The sequence below is a fragment of the Chrysochloris asiatica genome, unplaced genomic scaffold (assembly GCF_000296735.1).
Source record: "Chrysochloris asiatica unplaced genomic scaffold, ChrAsi1.0 scaffold00198, whole genome shotgun sequence".
In the NCBI taxonomy this organism is placed as follows: domain Eukaryota; kingdom Metazoa; phylum Chordata; class Mammalia; order Afrosoricida; family Chrysochloridae; genus Chrysochloris; species Chrysochloris asiatica.
This window is the reverse complement of record NW_006408716.1, coordinates 1,114,514-1,126,751: the sequence shown is the minus strand read 5'-3', so window position 1 is coordinate 1,126,751 and position 12,238 is coordinate 1,114,514. Positions and strand designations below refer to the sequence as shown.

Below are 12,238 nucleotides of genomic sequence, written 5' to 3'. Positions count from 1 at the left end.
CTTAACAACAACAACAACAACAACAAGCATTACAAAGGCCAGCCTTCCTTCTTGTTTCTCTGAAGTAAATTGGGAAAGGGCATCCTTTGTTTTCCCTGCTGTAGTGCCAGTGCACATGATGGTTTTCATTAAACATGATTTCTATACTCTGGTCAGTTGCTGGGAAAGGCAAATATGAGGCCAGCTGCTAATGTTGGAACTAGTTCTTCTCATAAAGCCTCTAGTAAGTTTGATTTCTCCTACTGGAATAACAGGAACCCTAGGCACACCGGTGCTTCAGTTAAAGCTTCTGAAATATTGCAACGGTGTGACACATCGATTTTTGGCTCTTTCTTGCACATGTAAACTCCTTGGAAAAAGCTGGAGATGAAAGGATAGGGACAAGTTTGGTTTGGGAGCCATAAAGTGCCCGACACCAGTCATAAATGCCTCTGCCCTACTTCACTACACAAAACACATCCAATGGCTGAGTGGTAAGCCCTGTGGTTGAAAGAAATGATCTGCTCGCTACCATCCACCCTTCCTCATCGTCCTTGTGAATCTGAACAGCAGAGGCTGAAGACAGACTGGTTGGCTCTGTTCCCTCTCACCACAGAATTACTTAATGGCATGGGCAAGGTAGCCCACATTGCCAGAGGTGACCCCTGCCACAGAGATGCGGCCATCCTTTGTCATGTAGATGGAGAACTCCTTGGTCAGCAGCTCCACCTGTTCAGGCTTGAGCCCCGTGAAACAAAACATTTCAATCGAGTCAGTGATTTGTGGGAGGAGCCCTCCTGCTTGAGGTTGGTGACCAGCTGTATACTGGTCTGTATACTGATGATAGGGTCTGCTATGCCTTTCATGTCTTGCAACCATTGTTTCCGCAAATCTGGGACGGTCAGAATGGTCAAGGCAATCCAGGCCCCATTGAGAGGAGGGTTGGAATATGTGGGATGGATCAAGATCTTCCTTTTTGGCCGTGTCAGCATCTACATGGACCACAGTGAAGGCCACCACATGCTCACCATACAAGCCCATGTTCTTGCCGTATGACTGACACAGACAAACATCAATGCCTTGCTCAATGAAGTGGCACACAGCTCAGGCATCCTTGTTGCCATCTCCACTGGCAAAGCCTTGGTAGAACATGTCACAGAATGCAAAAGGCTTCTTTTCTTCACCACTGCTGCGATCTCTTTCCACTGCTCAGGAGCGGGTCCACTCCCGTCAGGTTCTGAGAGCAGGTGTGCAGAAGGAGAATGCTTTGCTCTTACATTTTTGAGTTGTCATCCAGAGCACCCTCAAAGTCAAAGCCACGCGTCTTGGGGTCATAGTATTGATAACCAGGGAGCTGCATGTCCGCGTCCTGAAGATGGGTGTGTGATTTCCCCAAGATGGTTTGGGTAGAAAGACAACTCGGCTTAACTTAAAGAATCTTAATGCCCTGGTTCCAGAAATGGTCTGCACGGTGACATCCGGCCACTTTTCAACACCTCGCTATCCTTGCCCAGGGTCAGTTCTGCAGACACCTTACAAAATTCAGCCAGGCCGCCGATGGTCAGGCATTCCTTGTCCATATTTTTGGCAACAATCTGGGCCTTTGCCTTCCAGACACTAGGGGGCACGTAAGGCTTTCGGTTATCGTCCCGGTATGCTCCGACTCCCAGATTCGTCTTTTTGCTGTTGGTATGTCCCTTAAAAGTTTCTGTGACTCTGCAAAAGCCGCAGCCGGGAGGCCCAGGTGGAAGGCAGAGGTGACCCCAGAGAGGAGGCGACCAGAGTACAGCAGGGCCATGGTAGGGGCCAGGAAGGAGGGCAATGGCTAGGATGGATTCTAGGGCAGGTGGGCTCAGACTGACCAATTCTTTATTGGTATAGTGACTCTTGTCAACTGAGTTTAAATAACACCTATGGAATTACATTACAATGCATTTGAGTCCTGGGTTGCCAGAAGGTGATGAGGGAAATGTGGACTGCAGGGAAAATAAAAATTGTCCATGGAGCAGGATTGAGACACACAAGTCCCCTTTGTTTATTTTCTGCAATGATTTACCATACTCTGTTTAAGGTTGGGAAACAGATTTTCATTTTGTTTTGTTTCTTTTTACTTATTTTCCAGGACCCATTTACTTACGATGGCAGAAGTTAGACTGGTACTCAAAGGAAAGACAAGAAAAACAATGAATAAAAACGACAGATTTTTCACGTGTCAGGCAGGACAAACTACATTGTACTTATTAGACTTGAGGGTTATTGACCACGGAAGACCTCCAACAACCTGGATTAACACAGTCACAGCAATAGTGCACTGAAATGCTGCAACAGTTATGGGAATGGTGTGGGACCAGACAGTCTTTCTTTCTGCTTTTCTCTGGGTCGCTATGAGTCAGAATGGTCTCACCACCAACTAAAAACCAGAATAGAAGGTTGTGTTGGATAGTTCTGGCCCTGTGCTAGGAATGGTTCTGACCCTAGTTGTGTGAAAACTTTATTCCATAGATTGAGCAAGGCCAGGTGGGTTCTTCTCCCATCTAGTTTGTCCTCCTGAATCAACAGACATTGGAGCTGAAGCTCTTTAACATAAATTCTACAAGGAGCGTAAATGCTTTATAATATGCTGTAAGAGGGTGAGAGTATTTGATAAATATTTGATGAGTCGACAATTAAAAACAAACAAACAACTTTGTTTTGCTTAAACTACAGAACTAACCCTATATTTATTTGCATGACTTACAGCCAATAAACATTTTAAGCCTTTCTATATCATGGTGCTGCGGGTTAATGCGCTGAACTGTAAAGTCAGTTTCAACCTCAAGGTCAGCTGTTCAAGATCACTAAATACTCCTTGGAAGCCCTATACAAGGCTGCTATGAATTGGAATTGACTTGACAGCATTTAACAAAAATGACAATCTACCAGAAACCGGTGTTAATAAAAAATTCTGGAACAACACCATAAAAATATTAGCCATGGATGCCTACAGATGGCTTTAGGTTTCCTGGGTTAGACTCTGAAATGACATATTTAAAACCCAAAGAATTAGGAGCTAACTAAAGGCAACAGAGGTAATCCCCTCCCCACCAAACCACCCAGGGTGTGACATGATCAATCAGATCTGGTTTAGAAGGACAACTCTAGCAACAGAGTGGAGAAAAGATAGTAAACTGGGCGAGATGGAGAAAAGAGATCATGGAGTTTTCGAAAGTTCTACTTTATTGCCCTTGGTTTTATGTGAGATGATAAGATCCTATTTCTCACACAACCCAAGTCTGCATCACGGCAGTGGCAGAAAAATTACAACAGCAATTTTCAAGTGTTGTAACAAATCAATTCTTGTGATATCCAAAAACTTGAGGCGGTAGCCCTATTTTTATTATGTTTAATATCAGCACTTGATTTCATGGCAATTGCAGTGAAGCATGCTAGAATTTAAATACTCTTGAATACATATATTAACATAATCATTTACCCTGGGTAATAAGGTCCTAGAGGGCTTGAGTTTTAGGGATGACTTATTCTTAGTGTTTTAGCGTTTGGTTTCTTTCTGTACATCTACTGACATGTGTATGTATAGGTGGGTGTGACTCTCTAAGAACTCCTCTTTATTCTCTCAGGAAGCTTATTTCATTCATGGAGGAACTCTAATATTAGAAGTCTCTTTGTTTTTTAGACTGAGCCAAGATCTTTCAACACAAGGGTCACAGTTCAATCCTGCAGACCAGCAATTTGTAAGAATTATTAATTTTCAAATGATGGCATGTAGGCTACTTTTGTCCTTGATTTCCTTTTCTTTCATCCATTCTTCTTCTTTCACCCCAGTACCTACTTATCACACTATATTGATGACTACAATATTAGAGCTTAAATTCCAAGGCACTTGGTTTGTGGAAGGCTGTGGTTAACAGTGGGAGCCTTAACTCCATTCTGGAACTCAACTTCCATTTGAGTTCATTCTGACCGTTAACCAGCATTATTGAAGATTTGCCCTCAGGTAAAATGTATTAGAAAACAGATTTTAACTCCTCTGGCCACCTCAGAGAGGGGCAGTCTTGCCCATAGGAAATTTGCCTGAGCACAGCATGCCCTTAATGACTGACAGATGGATGTCATGACAGATGGATGTCATGACAGATGGATGTCATACCCTGACCATTATGTGGGCAGGTGATCATAGGACTCCAGGACCAATCTGCAAGTATGTTCTGATAGCAATCAGGTCCTTTCTCTGCTTCTATAGTCCTACCTTCATCAATGATCAATTGATCCTTTGTTTTCTGTTTCTATAATTAGCACCAGGACTGTGAACTCATTGGGCACCATTATGGCCTCATGCTTATGACTTCCTTCTTCCAGGTGATGGTTTGTCTTGTCTTTGTCCTGTGTAAGGCTTAAGGCTAAATAAAGAAGTCTCCATAACATGTGTTTAGAGTCCTGGTGTAGCACTGTGTGTTAATGTGCTAGACTGCAAAGTCAGTTTGAACCACATGGTCAGTGGTTCAAACTCACCAGCTGCTCCTTGGAAACCCTATACAGGGTTGCTGTGGGTCGGAACTGACTTGATGGTACTTAGCAACAATAAAAACATGACCTGTGTTTGAGTTTGGGGTCTTTCATCCTTGTGGTTGTTATTGTTGTTAAATGTTGTCGAGTTGATTCCATCTCATAACAATCCTGTATAGGGTTTCTGAGGAACAGCTGCTGGATTTGAACCACATAACTCATGGTTAGCAGTCCAGTGCTTATTTTAAGTGCCACACCAGGACCCCACTAGCACACTAATACATCTACCTGTCCACCATCAGTCTTTTTCTGATCTCCAAACTAGTATATTCACTTGCTCTTCATAGAATTCTACTTGAATGTGAATGGCAAATGTATAAAACTAGACTGGATTTCCATCTCCTCCAGTGTATTCTTTCTACTCATTGCCCTACCTGCCTCAGTGGGTAGCTATACCATCAACTTGATCACCTAATTTCAAAGTCTGGCATGTATTATTTATAGATCCTCCTTAGATATTAATGTGCATAAAAGTCAGTTTGGGGTCCTTTTAAGAATGCTCCTTCTGATTGATTAGGTGTAGGGTGTGAGATGGTGTATTTCTAAAAAACATTCAAATAATGCCAAAGCTGCTGGACCTCAGATAATAGGGGTGGAGGTGGTTATGTGCCGTGGAGTCAGTTCTGACTCATAGCGACCATGTATAGAGTTTCTGAAGCTGTAAATCTTTACAGGAGCAGAAAACCTCATCTTTCTCCAGCAGAATGGCTGGTAGTTTTGAACTGCTGACTTTGGGGGTAGCAGCCGGCTTTGTAACTACTATGCTAACAGTACTACAGGGTCTTAGAGTTATCCTTGTCTTTTAATTTACATAGATATCAGTGGCTTGGCAAAGAAATTACAGGCCTTAGAAATAATGAGCTCTGAACTAAAATCATGGATCTATTTGCTAATAATGTATTCATTTGAAAATCGTTTAACCTCTGTGTTGCAATCACCACATCGTAAAATGGGCATGGCTTATCTCACAGGCTCTTAAATGAAAGGGAGTATGTAAAATGCTCAACTCAGTGCCTGCCACACTATAAAGGCACAAAAAATGGTAATTTCCTCTTATTCAATTCTGAAGACCAATAAAAACAAATTGGTGATAATTAGGTGGAATTTTTTTCCTTGAAGAAGTGTCATAATCTTTATGAGACAAAGAATGTCAGGTTAGACTGCTCTGAAGTGTCAGTGAGTGTGACCTGATGTGAAGATAAACTCATGCAAGAGGCTTTCTGTGGGGGTAGCAGCCCCCACAGACATTAAGCTGCCTAGGAAAGAAGGGGCTTCCCTTTTAGAAGGAACATAATGCCCCCTTGTTGGAGAGCAACTTTATTTATGTCCACAAGGCCACCACACCAAATCTGTGGTTTGCTTGCTGTTAATCATTGTCCAGACTGAAAAGAAAATTTTGAGATCGTTCTTAAGAGAAGTTTTTTTGAGAGATGCTCATAGATACTCATAGAACAGCCGCCTCAGTGGATGGACTATAAAGAAGATAGATCAGAATGGAGGACTGAAAACCAAGAGATCATATGCAATGTAGATGGATGCTTGCAACTGTGAAGTTTATAGTGTATTGGAACATTTGAATGATTGGAAGAGTAACTGAATTTATGTTAGGATAGAGCTAAGAAGAGGAAAGAATAAGAATCACATATAACCCAGCATTAGTGTATCAGAGGGTGTTCTCAAAAAGAAGGGTCAATTTATCACTTAACAAAATTTATGTAAAAATGTTTATGCCACTATCTAGAGATCACCAGATTTTTAAATATATGCTTCAAAGCATTCATGGTAAGGATCTACCATTGTTGTTGTTAGGTGCCATCGAGTCAGTACCAACTCATAGTGATACTATCACAACAAAACAAAACACTGCCTTGGCAAACCTCACAATTGTTGCTATGCCTGTGCCAATCCATCTTGCTGGGGATCTTCTTGTTTTCTGACCCTCCACTTTACCAAGCATAATAGCCTTCTCCAGTGACTAAGTCCCTCCTGACAATATGTACAAAGTGTGAGAGATGAAGTCTGGTCATCCTGGCTTACACCTCAATCCTCAAATTAACATATTTGCTCTTCAACACTGTAAGAGGTCTTGTACAGCAGATTTGCCCAATGCAATACGTTGTTTGATTTCTTGACATGCTGCCATGAGTGTTGATGGTTGATCCAAGCAGAATCAAGTCTTTGACAACTACAATATTTTCTCCATTTGTCATGATGTTATTTAGTGGTCCTGTAGTGAAGATTTTTGTTTTCTTTACATTGAGATGTAACCCATACTGAAGTTTGTGCTATTTGATCTTCATGATAAGTATTTTAAGTCCTCTTGTTTTCAGCAAGCAAAGTTGTAGCATCTGCATATCACAGATTGTTAATGAGTCTTCCTCCAATCCTGATGCCACATTTTTCTTTATATAACCCAGCTTCTGGGATTATTTATTCAGCATATAGATTGAATAAATATGGTGAAAGAATACAACCCTGGCACACACCTTTCCTAATTTTAAACCATTTGGTGTTTCCTTGTTCTGTTGAAACAGCTGCCTCTTTGTCTATGTACAGGGTCCTCATGAGCACAATTAAATGTTCTGGAATATTCATACTTTGCGATGTTGTCCATAGCTTGTGTTGATCAACACAATCGAAAGCCTTTTCGTAGTCAGTAAAGCACACATAAACATCCTTCTAATATTCTCTTCTTTCATTCAAGACATAGCTAATGTCGCAATGATAGTCCTCATTCCATATCCTCTTGTGAATCCAGCTTGAAAATCCATAAGTTCCATATGGTTGCAGTTATATTTCACATTATCTTTAGTAAACTTTACACACGTGGGATATCAATGATATTGTCCGGTGATTTCCGCATTCCGTTAGGTCTCCTCTCCTTAGAATGGGCACAAATACAGATCTCTTTCAGTCAATTGGCCAGGTTGTTGTCTTCTGAATTTCTTGGTATACATGAATGAATGCCTCCTGTGCCGTGTCAGTTTGTTGAAAGATTTCAATTTGTATTCCATCAGTTCCTGATGCCTTGTTCTCTGCCAATGACTTCAATTCATCTTGGATGTCATCCTGCAGGATCATCGACTCTTGATCATATGCTCCTTCTTGAAGTGGTTGAGCATTGACCATTTCATTTTGGTACAGTGACTCTGTGTATTCCTTCTTTTGGTGTTATCTGCCATCAATCAATATTTTGCCCATAGAATTCTTCACTACCAAAAGTCAATGTTTGAAAATTTTCTTCAGTTTGAGAAAGGCTAAGTGTATTCTTCCCTTTTGGTTTTCTAACTCCAGGTCTCTGTGCATTATGTTATAATATTTGTCTTTGTCTTCTTGAGCTGACCTTTGAAGTTTCTGTTCTGCTCTTATACCTCACTTCTACTTACTTCAGCATCTCTGTGCTGCAGAGCAAGTTTCTGAGTCTCTTCTGACATCCATTTTGGTCTTTTCCTTCTTTCTTGTTTTTTCAATGACCTTTTGCTTTCTTGCTCTATGATGTTCTTGATGCCACGTCACAAGACCAGACAGGACATGTCTGTTCTTCAGTTTGTAGTGTGTAATGTATTAAATCTATTCTTCTGATGATCTCTAAATTCAGGTGGGATATATTCAAGGTCATATTTTGGCTCTCAAGGACTTGTTTTAATTTTCTTCAACTTCAGCCTGAATTTTCATATGAGCAGTTGATGGTCTGTACCACAATCTGCCACTTGGCTTGTTCTGGCTGATGATATGGAGCTTTTTCACCTTCTCTTTCCACATATGTAGTCAATTTGATTTCTGTGTAATCCACCTGGTGAGGTCCATCGTATTTACAATAAAGAAGTCATTGGTCTTGCAAAATTCTATCATGCAATCTCCAGTATGGTTTCTATCACCAAGGCCATATTTTGCAACTGCTGATCCTTCTTCTTTGTTTCCAACCTTTGCATTCCAATCACCAGTAGTTATCAGTACATGTTGATTACATGTTTGATCAATTTCAGACTGAAAGTGTTCATAGAATTCTTCAATTTCATCATCGCTGGCTTTAGTGGTTGGTGTGTACATTTGAATAATAGTGGTATTAACTGGTTTTCCTTGTAGGCATATAAATATTATCCTATCACAGACAGCGTTGGATAACAAGGTAGATCTTGAATTTTTTTTTTTTTTTTTTAATTCCAGATACCATACTAACAGTTACGGGGTTTATTAGGGAGGTTAAGAAGCTACAATGAATGATCTAAAAATGTTCAGGGAACAATTCTTCCAGTCAGACCAGCCTATCCTCTATGGTGCCCACTGGCAGGCCTCTTTCTGGTCCTTTAACCCTTGCCCTGGTCTTTCCCTGTCTTTGACAATGTTACAAAGCTCTTTTAGGGCTGCAGACAGATTTCTACAGGGTATGCCCCTCCACCATAATCTTCAGCCTGAAGGCACTGAGCTCTAGCTTGGAGGTCAGCAACGCTATTCCCCCCAAATAAGTGCCTGGAGGTACTTGGCTCCTGCTCGTGGTCACTCAGCTTTACTTGCTCTGCCCCGTGCTCTGGCTCTTGGTTTGCTGCTGGTCTTCTGCCAGTCCTCCTGTGTCACAGCTTTCTGTCCCTGGGTTGAAGAAATTCAGTGTGTTGGGATCTCAGGGTTAAAAGGATTCACTCCATTCCTGGCTCTTCTTTTTTTTTTTTTTGAACAGATGATCTTTATTTAGCAATTGGCCAAGCCATTTCTAACTTTTGTTTTTTTATTTTCTTGCAGACATAGAAATTAAATGCCTTCATTACCCTGGCAGGATTCTGAGCTTCCTTCTCCTGCAGCCACACCACATGTTTTCCTTTGACTGTAGTCTTATACTTTGTAAAAGAAAAACATCAGCATCTCCCAACTAAATTATTTCCATTCGCTCTACAAGTCATTCTTGTCCTCTCCTAACACATTTCTTTATTATCCAACCAAATTTGCTTTCTGCCTTCTGGAAGGACAAAATTCTCTGGTGTGAGGGTCTGGCATTCATAGATCCACGGAGAAATAAATGTGATGACAACTTATAATAGAATCCCCTAGAGAAGTCTCACGTTGGTATTAAATCATGGAAAAATATCAGGTTATCCATCTGTACATTTCTGTGGAACAGGATGTATTGGATGAGCCTGTGAGGTGTTTTGTGTGTATAACATCTGGGTGCTTGAAAACTTCTGAGATGAGTAAACATTTGCTTTTGGATCTAGGTATTTGGCAAATTGCAGACTTGCCTTTAACATCTTGTCATTTTCCACCTTTGGATTGTCTAGTAACAATCGTGTTAGACTTTCCTAGTCCTTTATGTGTTCAATAAAGTCAAGTAAAATAAAATCTCTGGAAGTAGGGTACCATTCTCCTTCTATTGAACTCTACTAAATGTCACCTGCTGTTATTTATTGTTTATTGCTGTCAAATCAGCTCTGACTCATTGTGATCTAAGCATTCCTTTCTTGGAACTGGACAGACTTTTGGAACTGGACAGACACATGCCCTTCTCTGTACTGAGCAGGGCAACAGCTACCATGAACATCTCCACCCCGTCTGCCATGAGGGCCAAACCCAAGACGATAAAGAGGATCCACTGGAAGCACCCATGGTCACATTCTTCCATGATGGTCAACTGCTCCTCATCCTCCATCCTCTCAGCCATCAGGTCTGCCTTACTTCGAAGGCTATCTGCCCTGGGGGCAGCCAGCTTAGTCTGCTTGGCCTTGGCATCCCCTGAGTGAGGGATGGTCTGGTATTTGCCCTCATAGATTTTTGTTCTCCTTGGAAGGGCCTTCTATAACATCATTTTGTGCATCCTCCTCTAGGTTGGACTCGTTGCCATGGTAATACCTATCATTGGAGACGTAGCCCTCGTAATTATCCTGATACTTGTAATCATCTGGGGCTGTCTGTTTGCCTCTTGAGCTATATCCCTTGTACCATGGTAGAGGTTTGGGCTGTTTTGATAATCATCATCTATGATGTGTGCAGAAGTTAAAGGTGGAATATGCTCATGTAACTTCTTGGTTTCAGCTGACACCTCCATTCTCTCTATTTGCCTTCCAAATGAAATTGATTTGTGCAAGAGCAACCTAGATATTTGTATTCAATGTCTACTGGAAGTCTTTAGAAGTTTCAAGCTCTGTTCTCCTTCAGTGACCTATAAGAATTGTATAGGAAGGTGTTGATTAGAAACAAGTCCAGCTGTTTTCTTGACAAGACGTGAGCAAGGACTTGGCAGCTTGCTTGCTGGCTTGTCTTGTTCTGCTGCTGAAGGTCATGTCAATTATGGGGCTTGTTAGGGAAGTGAACCAGGTACAATTCAGGATAAAAACCAAACTAGGATGCAGCATGTCTCCAGTCAGGAACACCTCTTGTCTACCATACAGCAGGCATGCCTCACTCTTTTCTTAGGCCTTTCAGTCATGTGGTCCCCTGGCTCTGTCCTGCTCTGTCAAGTGTCAAGCATTACAAAGCTCTTTCAGCCAGTCTGTGAATGCCCAAAGGTCACATACTTCAAGTCAGTCTCCTGCCCCCATACTCAGGCCGTAAAGCCCTAAAGCTTCTCTGTCTCTCCATGCCACCGCCGCTGCCATTGTTGTTTTTCATGCTTCACTCATGTTCTTCCTTCTTGATGGTCCTGTCTTCTTCCCTCCTGGCTCTTCTTTGATGATAGTAACAGTCCCCATTCCTGCTTCTGAGATGGCTCCTTTTATACACATTAGAGCTCCAAGTTTTTTTGTTTTGTTTTGCTTTTAAGTTTTCATTGTGAGTTGAGTCTTCAGGGTAGTACATCAGTTTTGCGCTCAACCAATCACATGTTGTTTCATTGTAATGATTACAATCCACTTTTTTGATGTCCACACAAAACCTTCAGGAATATGTAATCATTGAAACAACCAAAGGGCACATTTTGCAAGCAAGCCCCCTCTCTGCCTGACAGCACACCACCTTTCTCTTTACATGAGTCTAGAGTCTTCAGATGCTCTATCTCTCCGTGTCATCATCTCTGCCTTTGTCTCTGGTGTCACTGCTTTTCCGGTTAGGATCCCACATTCCACTCATGCTCTTCCCTCTTGCTGGTCCTAGGGTCCTCTGTTCCTGGGATAAAAGATTAACTAGTCCCCTCTTTTTGTTACAAAGCTTCTACCTTTACAATTGTGACAGTTGCAGTTAGTCATGATAACAATTTTGTTGTTGTTGTTATGTGTCGTGGAGTCAGTTCTGACTCATAGTGACCCTGTACAGGGTTTCTAAGGCTATAAATCTTTACGGGAGCAGAAAGCCTCATCTTTCTCCCACAAACAGTTGGTAGTTTCCAACTGCTGACCTTGCAGTTCACAGCCCGATTCATAACCACTACATTGAAAAGAATCTTCTCCCCACTTCCTTTCACCTGACCCATCTAGACAAGAAGAAGACTATTCAGTTAGGGATTCTCCCTTCCCCAACTTGCTCTGAAACTAAACTCCCTCCTGAGAGCCTGTAAGCCAGCCACTTCGTGCCTTTATAGCCTTTCCGCCTCCCACCATTTTAGGTAGCCAATGTCTGAGTTGCCCTTATTAACAACCCTGTGTACTGAGGGGATATGCTTGGTCCTTGATTTGAAGACTGCTTCCACCACGGTTGGTATTTTGTGCTACTACTAAAAGGAGCTCTGGTAGCTTAGTGGTTACAAATTGGGCTGCGAACCTTAAGGTCAGCGGTT

General features: G+C 41.8%; 2 pseudogenes; both read right to left on the bottom strand.

The window, feature by feature from the left end:
• Positions 1-597: 597 nt before the first annotated feature.
• Positions 598-1,777, bottom strand: LOC102815650 (annotated as a pseudogene).
• An 8,190-nt stretch (positions 1,778-9,967) lies between these two features.
• LOC102815271 lies at positions 9,968-10,957 on the bottom strand (annotated as a pseudogene).
• Positions 10,958-12,238: the final 1,281 nt, after the last annotated feature.